Raw genomic sequence first — 17,284 nt, 5'->3', positions numbered from 1 at the left:
GCCAACCACAAAAACAGAGAGTATACCATGGTAAACGAACGGGAGAGATATGTATGGACATAATGCGGGAACCGGAGGCATCAGAACATTAGCAAACACTTTTTCACTTGCGTTGGCTCCTGAACCGAGCACTTTTTTAGGAGTTCTGTCAAGAGATCGGAGAGCATCTTCAAGAATCATAATCACTTTTTTAACTCCAAAACCATCCTTATCTCTTGATCTACATATCCTGCTCCATTTGAGCAAATGATATCTCCTTTTCTTGTTGCATCCTTGCCAAAAAAAAATTCTTCTATGCTTGTCAAGCTTTTCAATGAAAGTTTTACTCATAAGCCACAAACATATGATATAGAGATATTTGGGTAACAACCGAATCCAGCATGGTAAGCCTTCCCCCAGTGGACGCGGCATTACCAATCCACGCCTCAAATCTTTTGAGATACTTAGCCACTATAAATTCCCAGTCTTAATCTCTGAGAGTAGTATAGCTGACAGGCATGCCAAGATATTTAATAGGAAAGCTACCCACATCACATTTAAACAAATCTGCATAGTGTTTCACAATGCTCTCATCACAACCTACAGTGAAAATCTCGCTTTTTTGGTAATTAACTTTAAGCCAAGACATCAGCTCAAATATGTATAGCAGCAACTTCAGGTTAACTGCTCTATCAACATCGTGATCCAAACAGATAATAGTATCGTCAGCATATTGAAGCACCGCAACCTCGTTAACCCTGACGTTCTATATATTCCAGCTAGTCGGACCAATCATATGTTATTTAATTTTGCTAAAAAGAGAGTAAAACTGACTATGACTACAATTTGAGAAATGTTGGGGCATATTTCACATATCGTTAAGTCAACACGCAAATCGTGAAGGAACTTTTTGGGAATGCGATTTTCACAACAGACGAGGAGAAGTGATGACATCGGAGGAAGCTAGGAAGCCACGGCAACAGACGGGGAGAAGTGACGACAATGTGCTAGACGATTTCAGTAGTGATGCTTTCAGAATGAATGCTGCAAAACTGCCGTATAAGATCTCATCTGCAGCTATTAGCACAACTACCATAAACATGCAGGTACTAGTACTTCCATGATTATGGTCAAAAAAGATGACAGTACCGTAAGTGCTAAGATCATATTTTTAGCTTTACCAGGTTCACACTTTAACCAAAAAAAGAGAGAAGCAAATCTAGTCATACACCTAAACTGATAAACCCAAATTGACTTAGCTATTGTGGGCAAAGACTGGAGCAAACATAATTTCATTAATAGGTTCACATTCTGATATGCGTAACTCACATTTCTGACTAGGAAAAGTAAATGAAAGTACTAATTTGACTGTGACCGAGTCCACACCTGAGGTAGCGGCTTGTTCGAATAGATGATTGACTTGAATGCTCATTTCCTGTAAATTCTCCTTATTTCTATCCTTTGACTTGAATGTGCATTATCCTCATTGCTAAAGTGATGAATACTCCACCAACTCCTACACTTCTGTGAGTAATGTTCTCCGTCCATCTCTCCCTTTAAATACACCACTCCATCTTCACCAAGCTATATTGCTCATCCATCCACACTTCTAACTAGTGATTCTTTTATTGACGGCATATACATTAGCACATAAGATAAGTGGCAGCCACATAGAGAGAGACCATAATATATATATAGGAACCAGGGAGATGTATGGACATGTCGGAATTGGAGACATCGAGATATTAGCAAACCGTGGCAGTCTATTACTTGGTTTTTCAAAATTTTAGGCTCTCGACAGGTTCAGTGATATATCCCTGCAGTGTCACGCCTTCACCTATGAAGGTGGGCATCGAGTTGCCGGCCCAAACGAACCAGGCGATGGAGCAAAACCAACTCCTCTGTCAGGCAAAGATTCAGAGTAAGCAGCAAGTAGTTGGCTCCATGAGCTGGGTTGGTGGGTTCCTGGAACCGCCAGTAAGTGATGGTAGGCACTTGGTATAAGTAGCGGCAGATCCCGTGTGCGTGGAGGTAAGCTGTGAATTGGTCTCTCAGCTCTGTCTCCCTGTTTCTTTGAACATCTTCCAAATTCTATGTTCATCCTCGCCTGTACATATGTACTCTGTTCCCCACCTCAGATCCCTGATGTAACTTGATGATTTATGAATCTATTATCCAAGCCATGAGAAATTGGTAATCAGAGCCTTAGATTGCCTCGCTCGCGCTCAAATCCTCGAGATTGGACTCGTAAAATTCCACTGCAATAGGTGCAACGACACCTTCTAAGCCAGGCAAGTCTTCTGCTCAAATTGTTTTTGTGTTGGATCGAATGGAGAGGAGCATCAGAAATCGTTGGCGGGAATTCTGGAAAAATTTGATGCCATGACTGGATGTGAAAGCTGTTAGCAGGTCGACGATTTTTGGGAAGGATCAAGACATCGTGAAGCACCGAATCATCTTTTTTCGATAAAGGGTGGACTTTATTAACTCAAAATGGAGCATCAAGAGGATACAAACACAATGAGCACACACTCGGCCTTTGCATTGCTAGGATGCATACAGCCAACACCAACGCACGCACACAAAAACACGCCCGTAAATAGCTAAGTCTTATAAGACCAAAGCTATACGTAGGCGAGAAAAAAAATTAAAAAATCCCCAAAGCGATCAGATCAACGATCAACAAACTATAACAATGACCATATCTGCACCGACCATCTCATGACACCACGCGGACAAAGAGATTCTTCAACAGCAACGCCTTCAGGAAGGGAGCGACACTCAAATGTCACCGTCACCGGATCCAGCCACCCAAAGCTAGAATCTAGGCTTTCACCCTGAAGAATCAGTCCGAGCATTCCGAACAATGCCTTCAACAAGGTAACGATGTAAAACATCGCCATTGCTAGGTATACCAAAATTGGGTCAGACCTAGGCTTTCACCCCGGAGCTCGAGACCGGGTGCTCAAGTAACACCACCATCGAAGTCATTCAGGTGTTGTCGCCACCACTTTTTCACAATCCCAGCAGCTATCATCGCTGCACAACCATCCCTCTGCATCAAGACTCCATCCATAGTTTGCATCTCGCCACCGAAGTCAACCACCTGATCTGCAGAGATGAAACTCACACAAAGATCTTTCAATGGCGACCGCAATCAGCGAGGCAAGTAGCCAGGACCATGGGCTGCAACTAGTCAGTGGCCGTCATCTGCACGCACGTGCACCTCAAACGGCCGTCTGTGTGCGTAAGCATCCATGCACCAGCCCCGCATGCTTGTCTTGATCGTATTCCAAGCCATGGAGACGAACCAGATCGGAAGACCGGAATCACCGGCTAGCAACCAGATAGGGACGCACCAAGCCATGGAAATAATTAGATCAGAAGCCTGGCAACCACCATCTACCCGGCCAAGTCTGTTCCGACGGCGAGTGGGCAGGGTTGGAGCCTGGAGTTCCTCCTCCGGTACTGCAGAACGCAGGCAAAGCACCTCTGCTGGTCAACCAGTGTGCTCCCCTTCTGCAAACACCGCCGCTACAACCTGGTTCTTTTTTTAGAGGAGTGCCATACGGCGCACTTTATTTAAACTTCAAAAGAGTTACACCGTTTATTAGATCCTGCTAGATAAAAGACGGGGGATTACCCTCCCATACTACTGTATTGTTCGAATCAAAAAGCATGTCATGCAAGATTGCGTGCCATCATTCTATCATGTCAGCCTCCCGTCGACTATGTTGAAAAGAATATGCTTATCAACGCTCATCCTCCAAAGGTTGTGGCCTATTAACTCCCATCCTATAGAGATGTGAACTCTTCATATTCTTCCCACGATGCATGTTTGAGCCTTGTGTCAATCATCAATTTGAGTAGAGATGGTTGGCTCAAATGGACTCAAATCATTGTTTAATTTTTTATTAGAATAAACTCGACGCTTTCAAGTACAGTAGTTATCATGTACAAAAAGAAATTAATCGAAGGGAAATGACTATCAATCGATAAGCTTGTTATAGGGAGTCTCTAAGATCTGTAATAAAACTTCTAATACCATATAGTTATGAAAATTATCTGGTGTGATGCCCATAAATTACTTTCTTAATTCATGGGATTGGGAAAAAATGATCCTACTCATGGTGACCAATTTGAACAAAGGAAACTCAAACATTATTATGATGCTTAGGCACAAGGATGGAAAAAAATGGGATAGGCTTCCTAGTGGATTTGGGACCCGTCAACATTTTGCAGTAAAGAAGCAACAACAGACTGTCACCATCCCCAAAGTGAAGACCATGGTTTTCAATTTCAGTTTCAGAAGAATTTTAGCACCAACCGAAATCACAGAAATTCAGCAATTTTAGTTTTCATTTCGGTCAAAAGGCCGAAATATTCACTTGAATTCAATTCAGATTTTTTTTACATTTTTTTGAAAGTTATTTGAATTTCTGTGTACTACTGAAATTGCCGAAATATTTTGGCCGAAATAATATTTCAGTGTCTGCTGAAATTAATGAAATTCAGTGACTTTCATCGAAATCTCACTGAAAGTGAAAACCATGGTAAAGACAAGTCGCATGTAATCGGTTTGTGGATAACTCCATGCGAACCTATAATGACAAACAAGCTAAACGTCTTGTTGTCAGACCACATCCACCTTCCATCAACAAAAAAATAATAATTGTACAAGAGGGAGAAAACACGTCGAAGAGATACAAGGTTGAAGCTGGTGTAAAAAGTGGCCATATATGGAGGTAAACAAGGTCAAGAGTGTCAACACAGTAGTGAAGCCATTTTTTCTGTACTAATAATTAGATTTGAAATCTCCCTACAAAGATTGGCCACCTACCAAGTTACCAGCATATAAAGGACCACATCTGCAGAACATTAGCAAACACGTTTTCACTTGCTTTGGCTCCTGGACTGAGCACTTTTTTAGGAGTTATGTCAAGAGATCGGAGAGCATCTTCAAGAATCATAATCTCGGAGTACCATGCAGCATTCTTATGTGGCCTGTCAATTCTCATCCTCCAAAGACGTGAGCTCTTCCTCCTGTCACAAAAAGGTTGCCCTGGCAGATGTATACAAGCACATAAATCCAGCTGCTACTTATGCCGTTTAGGTGTTGCTGTCTAATTAGGCCGTGTAGGTGTTGCTGTCACGCTGCTACTTATCCAGTTTTGATGAACTCGTGCCCACGGAATTAGCTATGTCACTGCCTCCCCTGACGTCCTCTCCTCTGTTTGCTGATACGAAAATGCAAATTAGTTCATATCATACAACCAGCATCTCCCTAAGCTTGTGAACAAATGTGGACGCTTCAATGTGAGCACTCTTGAGTGCATCCCCGAAGAGATGAGCAGATCTACAAGCCCAGTCTGTCAAAGCTCCCTATCAGTTTGCTCTGTTTTGGTCAGATACTGTAGAATATATGTATAATGTCAACAAATATATATTTTTGGCAACATAGTGTATTTTTTCTTAACGGGCCTTCGGCAGCTTAGTATTCTCCTCAGAAATCACCATTCTCAGCACTTGCCCCTTTATCGTTTTTTCATACGATGGTAAATAACTTAACACGCCGATCCAACATAAGGTCACATGGGGTGCGTTGATACCCAAATTCCACAGCATAATGGCGAAAAGCGATGTTGTGTTTTTGTAGATATTATCCAACTCACAATGAGTAACCTACATTTATGGGATCCTAGTAGGATGTGTTTACATCTTATCCATTGATAATGCAGATTTTAAGGTGTCCCTTCGGAGAATAAACGTTGATCAACATAAAAGACCACATCTATATGTTACAACAGCCCACATGTCCCTTCAACTCGCTGAGACAGAATGAATACTCCAGCACTCCACCAACTCTTGCGGTTGTGTGAATAATGTTCTATGTCTGTCCCTGACTTTATATATACCACTCCATTACTATGAATGTTGAATGGCCATGAAGCGTATTACTGTCATTGTAAAGATAGGCATGTAGAGGTAAAGATGTGAGAGTAATACATATCCTCTCTTCCTTCCCTTTGCACTTGATAGGGGAGCAACGAAGAACGAAACCATCGGCTACGTCCATGGAAAAATTCTAAATGTGGGGAGGAGCTATAGTGACGTATGTCATACGCATCATGGTGGTCAATTTGAACAAGGAAAATTTAGAATCATTACTATGCTTATGCACAAGGAGTCATAAAATAAAAGGTTAGGATATTAGGCTGCCTAGTGCATATGGGACCCATCAACGTCTTACTAGCATGTTTTTTTATAACCCCGTCTAACTAGCATCTTTACTTGTCATCATCCCCAAAGTAAAAACAAGTACTGCTCCGTTCAATAATGTTAGACTTTTTTGCAAGCTAATTATGGAACGGAGGGAGTAGCATGCAAGTCGGTTTGTGAATAACTCCATGCCAAACTATAAATTACACGCTGCAAACAAGCTAAGCCTCTTCTTGTCGGGGCACATCCTACTTTTATATGAACTCGAAAAAAGCACTGTACAAGAGGGAGAGGCAATGTACAAAAGTGCCCATACATGGAGATAAAAAAGGTTAAGAGAGTCAACACAACAATGAAGCCATTTTATTTATTCATAACTATAAATATGAAACATCCCTCCGAAGGTTGTACGCCTACCAAGTACCAGCTTATTAAGGACGACACCTATAGGCTTTAGCAGACCGTGAGCATTCATCTCGTGGAGAAGGACTGAAGGCTCTAACAAACTCTCACACTTGTGCGAGTAATCTTCTACGTGCATCTCACCGTTTATATATACCACTCCAATGCTCACCAAACTATATTGTTCCTCGATCCACAGTCCTAACTGATGATTCTTTTACTGGGCATATATTTAAGCCCATAATATAGGTGTCAACAACGAAAACAGAGATTAGAGATTATACTATGATAGGAACCAATAAGATATGTATGGACATAACGTGGGAATTGGAGACATTAGGAAATTAGCAAGCTCCTTCGTAGGTGTTATATCCACAGGCTGAGTGATAAGTGCCTCCAAGAATATGAAGAGAATGTGAGACTGCTAAGCTCCACAGGGAACTCAAGCCGAATCAAGTCACTAGGTCGCCAAAACCAGTTGTCTAACAAGATCGCAAGGTGCAGGCAGCGAAACAAAATGGAGTTCAAAATGCTGAAAGCGGGCAGAGAATGCTATGGTCACCGAGCGCATCTTCTGGAATCATAAACCATAATCTGGTGGACCATAGAACATTCTTATGTGGGCTGCAACTCTCATCCACCAAAGGCGTGAACTCTTCGAGACTTCCTCCTGTACAATTAAAGGTTGGCCTAGCACATGTATACCAGCAGATAAATCCAGTTGCTACGTCACGCAGGTGTTGCTGTCAACTTGCCGTTCCAGTTAATTAGGACACAGAATCTAGTTTTGCTGAACTCATGCCCACGGAAGCAGGTATGTCACATTAGAATCTCGCCCGACGTCCTCTTCTCTGTTTGTTCATACAACAATGCAAATCTGCTTTAGAATCAGATAATTAGCCGGAAACTCCACAAATACAACACAAATTAGATGAGGCACTGTACTAACCAACCACAACTGCAGGTCTGCCCCAACATGCCGGGTGCCAGTTTTTTTTTTTTTTGATGAATCTTGATTGTCCTAAAACAGCAGTGTGACATGGTAAGGGTAAGAGATATGCTTATGGGGATCTTGGTTGCTAGGGAAGCCTTTAAGTCAAAATGATCTGCACAACATATGGAAGCACCGCAACCGCTGCGTGTTCGACGGCGATACCCCCTCCATCTCGACGCTGTTGGCGTCTATTCAAGACGAGGCCCGGACCTGGGCTCGAGCTGGTGCTCGCGGATTCAACCTTTTGCTGGCATAGGCGTGTATGTATGTAATATTGTGGGCTGAGCATCCCACCCTCAAAAAGGCTCTCCTGTACCCCCCCCCCCCCCCTTCCTATCAATGAAATGATACGCACTTTTGCGTATTCGCGAAAAAAAAAATGTTACCAAACTCAAATTTTGCAGATACAAATTTGTATTGGACGACCAATCAGTGCGTAGGCGATGGTGTCCCGAGCCATCAAGATAGTTTGAACACAGGTTATCCATTTTCTACGACACAAGACTGTCAAAAACCTGAGAGTATAGAAACATTCATCTCACTGTCCTAGCCTAGAAGACAGTGACATCGACCAAATCGAAACAAATACAGTGGCAGTGCAGATCACATATATAAAATGTTGAACATGGTAAACTTACACTGAGCAAGCAGCAACTAGCTCTGATCAGGTTCCCCTGCTCTCCTCCCTCGCTGCATCCGCGGGCATATGCATAGTCTCACCACTCGCCATAGTGCTTCTGGTGATCACCCTCTACATCCTTGGCGTCGCCGGATCCTTTGCTGTCTTCTGCATCAGAGAGTTCACCCTGAGAGCCCATGACCGGCCGCCGCTCATCGGGACCGTGTTCCGGCAGCTCAACAACTTTGACAAGATCTTCGATGAGCGTGTCAAGTATGCGCTCCTGCACCCTACCATGAGGTGTTGAAATTATGTGTCCTGCAACTATATTCAAATTACCTGGAATTGTTAAATATTCAGAATACCTTATTATGGAATTATACATGTATTTGTACATGGAATTGCTTTACATGTTTAGCATGGAATTATCACTTGTTGGAACATACTTAAGTTGTATGCTTAAGGAAGCTGGTCAATTATCAGTGGAATACAATATACTATTTATATTGGAAAGACTAACCGGGTAAACTGATGATTGGAAGGAGTTAGATCGTATAGTTAGATTACAGCCCTAATGTTGATCTACATAATTAGAGGAATTTACACTCTATTATGGCGCGTTGCTCACAAGCGCGTGCTCCGGGGACAAAACGGGTAGAATCCGTTAAACAGACAAATATGATCGTGGTTGGTAATTTGATCTGGACTCTATCCCGGAAACTAGTGGAAAAAACTAGGAATCTTATATCTGTATAAGAGGCGGACTCTTTGGAAAGACGATATAAGAAGGTCCCTACCCCCTAGCCTCATATATGCGAATTATGAGCGGCACCACAGATAAGCGCAGAGGAATTAGGGGGTAGACCAAAAAAATCCAACATTGGCATCAGCGCAAGGTTCGATTGCTCTAACCCTAGTCCCGTGCAAACTATCCGCGGTCGTCGTGATTGCCGCCGGTCGCATCTGATTCCGCTGTGTACTCTCCTTCGTATGTCGATCGGTTCTCTTATACAATCGCATCCCACGCGTGCAGTCTGCCTGGTTTCAGATCTGCTCTTTGATTCAGCAATTTTTCTACAGCTACGTGTACCTCTTGGTACGTACAGTACTTTTTATATGTCCAAGCAAAAGGGGCACATGGATCGAGTCAGACTAGTACAAATTGCTGGATCGTTCTGCTGAATAATTTATGTGGACCGAGAAATCAAGCGGCAAGCGCGCCGCACTGCAGGTTGCTGGAAGTTTTGCGCGTTGATCAACCGGAAGCACAGCCATGACAGAAATCTAGGAAGCTAATCGTGACATCACGTGGGGCATGGAAGGTTAAACTTGCTGCATGGAGATCAAGGAGTACTACTGGTGTTGATATTTCGTGAAGCCACATGAGTCGCGACTCACATGGTCCTCGCATCGCTCCGTCGGGACGTTCAGAAGTTTGCGGCCTCTCCTACTTGCTGCACGCATAGGCACGGATGCGTCGACAGCTATACAGGATCAAACTCATCTCTAATTGACCTGAACTTGGCAGCTTGCTGACCAAGGAACAGGAAATCTCCACTCAAGGACTTTCCAAGTTGAACGAGCAACTGCTCGGAAACTGCAGGTCATGCCAACGCTTGCTGCCGCTACTATCTATATCATCAAGAACAGCAATTTTTCATTTGAAAATTACTGGAATTTCAAGCCATTATTTGAAGGAAAGAGAGGGAATTTCTATTATTATTTATTGTGTCTAACATGTAGCCAACTACACGGTCGAGAGGCCGGCCGGAAGAGCCGCGCATGCACTTGTGCACGGGTGCTACGAGGAAAAAGAAGCAAATTACGAATCCTATATGTTGATTATTATATTTTATTACATCACTCATTAATGGTTTGCTAATCAACTGCATGTATGTCATAACAAGGAAAATATGTCTACTCCTTGGAAGAAGTTGATCAGCAAATGGTTGAATTATTCTGCGGAAAGTTACGCATAACCTGGAAAGGGATTTCAGAGAAGTACATATTATTATTGCATCACTTGTTTATGGAGGAAGATGTGAGTTACTCCGAGGACAAGGAAATTTGCTCTTCATTTGCTGATATGCCTAATGATAATATTTGCACTATATTTATTTATTTGGTGCTATTTTTTCAAGTATAAATGGATTTAGGCTATGTCTTATTGCTGGAATACAATAGCAATTTTATTGACATGCTGATAGTGCCAAAGGAAATTATCCATATTTATGTGTTTCCTCATTGCTGCTAAATCTTATACAATTTGGAATTGGAAAATTTGCCATGAAACTCCCTTGTGGAGGAAAAGTATTTTTGTCATAGGACATTCTGTGCAACTTTAGTAAGAAGGGATTTGATTTATGGTTCTATCTTGAAACCCATTGTTTATGAAATACTATTTGGAAAGGGAAGAGTGGAAATATTGCTCAATGATAAAATTAGTGCATTACGGAATTTCACACAATGGTTTATTCTTTCTTGATGGTCCATTGAAAGTTAGCAACCCAAATTGTCATTTGGGGAAGATAACTCACGGAGAGGAATGTTGATAATGAGAACACAAGCTTGGAATTTATTATTTTGTCATGGACGACTTGGTCAGATATCACGGAACATAATTGAGTAAGAACTGAGTGGCTTACTGATTCTGGAATTCTAAACTTTAGTGGGAGGATTGTGGTACTTGGGAAGCATATATAATGAGTATTTTTACTTGCACACCTTCTTTTTTTAAGGTGGAAGGAAATAAAAAGGTTTCACACTTTTTTCTTGTGGTACTTATGGTATTATTTTTTGGACACTCCCACTAGAGGTCATGTTATTTATTTTTATCTTATCATTGATGATTGCACATGATATGGTTATGTTTATACTATTTCAAAATACAAGTCGGAATGTTTTATTGTGCTTGTCACATGTTGTACTGAAGTGGAAAATCGGTTGATTAAAGATTACCAACGTTTTAACAACCAATTGGTGGGGGAAGTACACTTCAGTAATATATCAATTGAACATGTAAATATCATGGAATTATTGAATGTCTTTTATACTCCCTTGTATTTTTAAAGATGTATTGGACACTGTCGTTTGTTGATATCATTATTCATCTAGCACAGTCACTATTGTCTTGTAGACTAGAAGGAAATCTTCTATCTTGACAGGAAATTCTCAGTTAATACAAAGTGCACACCAGGAATTTTTTTCATGGTTATTCTAGTGGATCAAAGGTTTGTTTTTATTTTTCATTTGAAAAAGTAAAACTGGTGGAAAGTAGGAAAACAATTATTTTTATGATCAAGGGTGGAAATATTAACAATCATACTGGAATAATCTTGACCCCAAAGGAAACTACAAGTAGTGAAACTCCCAATATTAACATGCTTAGGATAAGTGGGAGGAATTAGCTTGGACGTCTGGATAATTATTATGTGTTATTGGGGGATGTCACTCTAAATTTTAGAGGAATCACTAAATTCTCTTAAGAAAGTTTTTTTTCATCAATGTCAACTATGGGTGGAAGAATTGCGGGAAGGAATAAACTCAAATGAGGAAGAGCATAGTTTGGGAACTTAATATCATACCAAATAATCGCAAGCCTATTGTCTGGAAGTGTTTTTATATTTTGTAAGGAAATTTGGCTCGCTGGAATATTATAATGTCACTCTTGTTATTCAATTCTTCACATAAAGGGAAATATACTTTGTGGAAACTGCCTCCCCTGGAATTTTGGGAAAGAGGAACTAAAGACATGGTTTGCTAATTGAGTGTATTAATGTATGGTCATATAAGAACCTTCACATCAATGGAATAGCAGGTCATATGGTTTTCTAAAGGAATCAAGGCGGTCATCTACAAAACTTGGTCATGTTTCAACTTTCATATGAAAGGAACATTTGAAAATCCTATTTAATTTTATGAGTGGAAATACATAGAAAATACTTTGAAATGTTTCTCTATGGAAAATTGCAAATGTGTTAAAATACCTTTGATAAAGGGAATCATACTCGGTCAGGAATTATATTTGAACTACTGAGGAAAAATGGAATAATAAATGGTACTGGAGTTCGTATGTATCTTCATTATATTATCATACCTTAGCTATCGGAATTTATGTTGCATTCAAGCAGTGGAAGGAAAGATGAGCAGCTAAGGGAATCTCACACATCATATAAGATTGTGGAAAGTGCATCACAACCTGTCACTTGTTCTTAAATTTATATTAAAGGTAAACACATTGAGGAGGTCTACAAGATGAGAAATAAGTCAAGGTACGCATATTCATATTTTTTTGTAGTACTAATATGGTGCAGGTTCACTAATCGAAGTCAAGAATTTCTATCAACACATGGTTAATCATGGAACTTCATTTCCTTATTGGATTTGATATTTATGTGGTTTTCAAATTTTATTCAACATGTTATCTTATACTTGACTCGATGCGGAATTAATCATATTATTATATATGTGATGGAAAATAATTGATGCAGAATTTCACTTGAGGAAACAAAATACTCAAGGTGCCTATAAAGGTGGAATTACACTCGAGGAAATAATACTCGACGTGCCAAGGACAGCTATGCTGGAATAATTAGGCGGAAACTAAAGGTCTCTAGTGATCTTAAGTGTCACAGCAAGGAAACATATTGAAGGGAAGTATCACCGTATATATATTTGTGGGTTTTCAACATAGTGTTAATATGATTGTTGATCCCTTGACTAAGCCTCTTAGTCAGGAGGTATTTGGCAAGCATGTTAAGGCTATGGGTTTACGAATATTTGAATGATCGTTTTGGACAAGTGGGAGATGTTGGAATTATGTGTCCTGCAACTATATTCAAATTACCTGGAATTGTTAAATATTCAGAATACCTCATTATGGAATTATACATGTATTTGTACATGGAATTGCTTTACATGTTTAGCATGGAATTATCATTTGTTGGAACATACTTAAGTTGTATGCTTAAGGAAGCTGGTCAATTATCAGTGGAATACAATATACTATTTATATTGAAAAGACTACCCGGGTACACTGATGATTGGAAGGAGTTAGATCGTATAGTTAGATTACAGCCCTAATGTTGATCTACATAATTAGAGGAATTTACACTCTATTATGGCGCATTGCTCACAAGCGCGTGCTCCGGGAACAAAACGGGTAGAATCCGTTAAACAGACAAATATGATCGTGGTTGGTAATTTGATCTGGACTCTATCCCGGAAACTAGTGGAAAAGACTAGGAATCTTATATCTGTATAAGAGGCGGACTCTTTGGAAAGACAATATAAGAAGGCCCCTACGCCCTAGCCTCAGATATGCGAATTGTGAGCGGCACCACGGATAAGCGCAGAGGAATTAGGGGGTAGACCAAAAAAAATTCCAACATCAGGCTCGTCTATCCAGGGCACAGTGAGATCTTAACCGCCGACCATGCCGTCATCGAGCCTGTCCTCAAGACAAACTTCAGTAAATACAGCAGGGTTGTTCTCCTTGCTTATCATATTTGTTCCTCCTCTCTTTCTTACTAACCAATAACCGCCGACCATGCCGTCATTGAGCCTGTCCTCAAGACAAACTTGAGTAGTCTGTATAACATATTGTCATGTGCTATCAACCTTTGAATTCAGATTCATGCTAGTCAGACTAATCATATACGTGCTATTTAGACATAAGCTGAATGCATGTGCCAATTTGCAAAAACTAGAAGACAATACTGAGTCTGACTACAATTTGACAATGACAGATCCTATTTCATAGGGGTCTTCAACACAGAAATCGTCTGCAGCAGCAGCTAACAGAATTACCATAAACATGCAGGTACTTCCATTGTTATCATCAATATAAATAGGATACTATTTTAAGTGCCAATATCGTATTTATATCTTTAATAGTTCAGTCTACACCTGACAAATTTACTTTAATAAGCTACAAAAGAGAGAAGCAAATCAAATCCTAGACCTCAACGGCTAAACAAAAATTGAGTTAGCTATTCTTCGCAAATAACTGGGATAAACATAGTTTCTTCAGAACTTCTGAATTGGGTTATGCATTAATCTGATTTCTAAGTGAGCAAAGTAAAGATAAGTATTAATTGACTCCGAGTTAAATCTGAGGTAGCACACTTGTACGAAAAGCTGGCTGACTTGATGTGTATTTGCTGGCAGTTCTCTTAATTTCTACCATTTCCTCAGGACCTTCTGATGAGAACAACTATGGATTCAATATTCGAAGTGGGATTCGGTTTTGAGCTTAACACGCTATCTGGATCAGATGAATCCAGCATTGAATTCAGCAAGGCCTTCAATGAGGCAAATTCTCTTGTTTACTATCGATAAGTTGATATGTTCTGTAAGCTGAAAAGGTATCTTAATATTGGGTCAGAAGCCAAACTGAAAAAGAGCATAAAGATAACCGACCACTTTGTGTTACAGTTAATACATCAAAAGAGAGAGAACATGAAAAACATGACTGGCCATGTAAGCAAAACTATACGGTAGTTTGTAACAACTATTTCAAAATTTTACATATGTTCAAGTCTATCTCTTATTATAAATGCAGAAAGACATAGAAGGATCCTGAGACGATGAACGATCGTTACCTTCGTGGCATAGTCCTCAGTTTCCTGATTGCTTGTAAAGACACCAAAGGAAATACCCTTACATGGTTCTTCTACATGTTCTGCAAGAACCCAGTAGTGCAGGATAAGGTTGCCTTTTTTTGGGCGGGTGAGGATAAGGTTGCCGTTGAAATCATAGAATCTATCGAGTGAGCGCAAGAATATACCAGCATGGAAATGTTCACCGCAAGATTGAAAGAAAGGTGCTATTGACAAAATGCACTACCTCCATGCTGGGATTACCGAGCCTCTCCGGGTGCAGCCTGGTATTCCAGTAGTTTAAATGATTCCTCTTGCTATTAACTTTTAAGTGTAGAGTTCAACAATAACAACTCCGGATATGTGTCGACATAATTTAATTAGGACATGGCATACACAGTAACTTACTTTGTGGTACACTTTCAGGATGGTGTACTACCAAACGACCATCAAGTGATAAATGGAGCTGGAATGAACTATATGATCTATGCCATGGGGAGGATGAAGTACCTTTGGAGGGACCATGTTAAAACTGCCCGCTGAAGAATTTAGGGCCGGATGAAATGCCTTTTGGGAGGATGAAATTTCTTTGGAGGGACAATGGGGAGGATGGTTTCATTTTCCTGTAGAATTTAAATTGAAATTTTCATTTAACAAGTCTTCTCTAATGATCAGGCAGGACCACATATCTGCTTTGGGAAAGAATTTGCATGCAGACAGAGGAAATCGTTGCTGCTACCCTGATACAATTTTCCAGGTTCGGACAGGAAGACGAATCCAAGGGTCCAACATACAAAACAATGTTTACCCATCACATGGATAATGGCCTTCATCTATTTGTGTACCCCCGTAACATGTCTGCTTCAACATCAGAGCAAGCTGCTAGATCCTCTGTTGTTGCACTGAACTATGTACCTTACCCATATCTAAATTTCAAGAAGTTCTAAAAATAAGTGTCACCATTGAGTTTTCATCAGGTTAGTCAGATTATTTATATTAGTTTAACTTTGGAGAAAGAGACTAAAGTAAACTGTCAGAAACCAGAGAGATCCAGACTGGTGTGATGTCAACCCCAAATTTGTATGTGTTTGGATGCTGTTCAGCTAGATTTTATTTTTATTTTTATTTTCTGTTTCTCTATTTCCTTTTTGAATTTCAAATTGGTTAGAAAAATAAACTTTTTTAAAATGCATCTTCGAAATTTAACATAGGGATCAAGGTCGATATTTAGGAATTATGGAATTTAATTTCCTAAAAAATTAAAATGTAGGCCTTTTTGAAATAAGTCCCTTTGAATTTTGAATTGATTAAAAATAAAAAATTAACTTAAACATTTTTTGAAAAAAATAACAGAGGCGGAAAACATTATTTGGGACTTGTGAAAAACACTTCGCGGCACAAGTTAAAATTTTAATTGTCGCACTATTTTAGGGTATCATTTTATTCCCTGAATACTTTTGTGTTCAGTCTAATTCCAAATTGACTTTAGGGTTTCAAATAAATCCTATGAGTTTATGGAAATATTTTTCATCCCAAAATATTTATCGAAAGGTCTCAAGTATGTTGTGAGCTTAATTTTTGTTTTATAAATATTACCTAAATGACAGATTAGTGTTCTGAATAATTCCAAAAAAATGAAAAATTGCTCATCAAAACTTGCTAAGCTCAATCGACCTCAAAGCAAAAAAATGGAAAAGTTCCAAATTTTTAAAAATTCCAAATTTTGGAAACTTTTGGTAAGTGGCAATGACCCTCCTAGCTTTTTTTACATCAAATTACTCTTTATTGCAAGGTGATCACTATATTATCTTTTACAAAAGTATCAACAATCTCTATAGGTGATAGGTGGATCTTCCATCCACCACACACACACACCTTACTTCTAGCTAGTTTGGCTAAATCATGGGCAGCATAATTAGACTCTCAATGAGCATGCTAAAAAATAATATGCGTAAAATCACACGCAAGGTGATATATATATATATATATATATATATATATATATATATATATATATATATATGTATGTATGTATGTATGTATATGTATATGTATCACAAAAGACTGCCGTGGATAGACTGGAAGATCGACCTCCATTCTTCATTTTCTTTATCACCTCGATGATGTTGGAGTTCATCTCTATGCAGTTACACCCAACCGTAGTTACCAAACTGATCCTCGTAGCTTCGTTTGCCTAGGACGATGCCATGTATCTAAGTATCTTTTCTTGAAAATCAATACAGCTAGACCAACGGCACTCCCCAAAAAAACTTAATAACAACTCCTACATAATACTATCTCCAAATAAAGTCAACTCAAATGTGTGCGGAAGATTGGCGCTTGATTTGATTCCAAGCGATCCGATCTGATGCAACCCGTGAACAGTTATCTAGCTTAAAAAATTCGAAAAGAAAACAAGATCCAGTCTGCGATAGCTAGCTGCTTATCCAAACGATTATCTATGCATATAAT

General features: G+C 39.7%; 1 pseudogene; it reads left to right on the top strand.

The window, feature by feature from the left end:
• Window positions 1–926: 926 nt before the first annotated feature.
• LOC147957508 (cytochrome P450 704C1-like) lies at window positions 927–15,759 on the top strand (annotated as a pseudogene).
• Window positions 15,760–17,284: the final 1,525 nt, after the last annotated feature.

This window comes from Triticum urartu, chromosome 7A, assembly GCF_056163025.1.
Source record: "Triticum urartu cultivar PI428250 chromosome 7A, HENAU_Tu73, whole genome shotgun sequence".
NCBI lineage: Eukaryota > Viridiplantae > Streptophyta > Magnoliopsida > Poales > Poaceae > Triticum > Triticum urartu.
Note: the sequence above shows the minus strand (reverse complement) of the source record. Positions and strands in the feature narration are given on the sequence as shown.